Source organism: Oncorhynchus gorbuscha, linkage group LG23 (genome assembly GCF_021184085.1).
Source record: "Oncorhynchus gorbuscha isolate QuinsamMale2020 ecotype Even-year linkage group LG23, OgorEven_v1.0, whole genome shotgun sequence".
Lineage (NCBI taxonomy): Eukaryota > Metazoa > Chordata > Actinopteri > Salmoniformes > Salmonidae > Oncorhynchus > Oncorhynchus gorbuscha.
Window position 1 is genome coordinate 69,777,680 of NC_060195.1, and position 1,677 is coordinate 69,779,356.

Below are 1,677 nucleotides of genomic sequence, written 5' to 3' on the forward strand. Positions count from 1 at the left end.
CCTGTAACAAGCTCCTGTAACAAGCTAACTGACTGGTCCTTATTTTCTTCCATTGAACTGAATTCACCTCAACTGACTTCAGGTCTTCAGTCATTATCTGTCCAAGTGTGTGTGTGTGTGTGTGTGTGTGTGTGTGTGTGTGTGTGTGTGTGTGTGTGTGTGTGTGTGTGTGTGTGTGTGTGTGTGTGTGTGTGTGTGTGTGTGTGTGTGTGTGTGTGTGTGTGTGTGTGTGTGTGTGTGTGTGTGTGTGTGTGTGTGTGTGTGTGTGTGTGTGTGTGAGAGTCAGTCAGTCAGTCAGTTCAAACCTTGTCGAACTCTAACCAGAAGGCTAACTCCTCCTGCCCTGCCTAGCAACTCACTGCAGTAGGTTGTTCTCTCCTCTACCTGGGGGAAGCTTTGATCCCACATCAGGCTTAGAAGACCTTCACACGTCCCAAATGGCACCCTAGTCTCTATATGGTGAATTACATTTGATGAGGGTCCATAGGGATCACAGGGCTCTGGTCAAAAGTAGTGCACTATATAGGGAATATGGTGTCATTTGGGACAAACTCCATTCTCCTTCACAGGTTGTGGTGGTCCTTCTGTAGCTCAGTTGGTAGAGCATGGCGCTTGTAACGCCAGGGTAGTGGGTTCGATTCCCGGGACTACCCATACGTAGAATGTATGCACACATGACTGTAAGTCGCTTTGAATAAAAGCGTCTGCTAAATGGCATATATTATTATATTATATTAGGTTGTAATTTTAAGGAGTTCAAGAACAAACATGTAGCAATACTGCCACCTACAGGACAACCTGTGCACGTACCTTCATGCATCGTTGGCTGGTTTTCACACCTCTAGGTGCATACAGCCTGTCTTCCATATGGGACCCCATGTCAAATTCAATCAACATGATTACTGCCCTATCATGAATGTGACTATTTTAATGTACTGTACCTGTGCTGCCTTGTACTGTAACGTCTGACTATTGGCTACAGTGGCCTAAGGCAGTTCCATACCCTTCATTCTGCTCCAGTCATGAGTATCCGACTGTAGTTTGAGCTGTGTTTGTGTAAACAGATCATGTTGTGGTGTTGTTAATGATGGGAGGAAACTCTCACGCTACAGGGACTCACAGCTGTGGCCCTTCCTGAGCTCCTACTGCTGTCCCTCCCTCCCTCCCTCCCTACTGCTGATGTCCCTCCCTCCCTCCCTCCCTCCCTCCCTCCCTCCCTCCCTCCCTCCCTCCCTCCCTCCCTCCCTACTGCTGATGTCCCTCCCTCCCTCCCTACTGCTGATGTCCCTCCCTCCCTCCCTCCCTCCCTCCCTCCCTCCCTCCCTCCCTCCCTCCTCCCTCCCTCCCTCCCTCCCTCCCTACTGCTGATGTCCCTCCCTCCCTCCCTACTGCTGATGTCCCTCCCTCCCTCGCTCCCTCCCTCCCTCCCTCCCTACTGCTGATGTCCCTCCCTCCCATTGATGTCCTTCCCTCCCTCCCTACTGCTGATGTCCCTCCCCTCCCTCCCGTTGATGTCCCTCCCTCCCCCTCCCTACTGCTGATGTCCCTCCCTCCCTCCCTACTGCTGATGTCCCTCCCTCCCCCCTACTGCTGATGTCCCTCCCTCCCTCCCTACTGCTGATGTCCCTCCCTCCCTACTGCTGATGTCCCTCCCTCCCTCCCTACTGCTGATGTCCC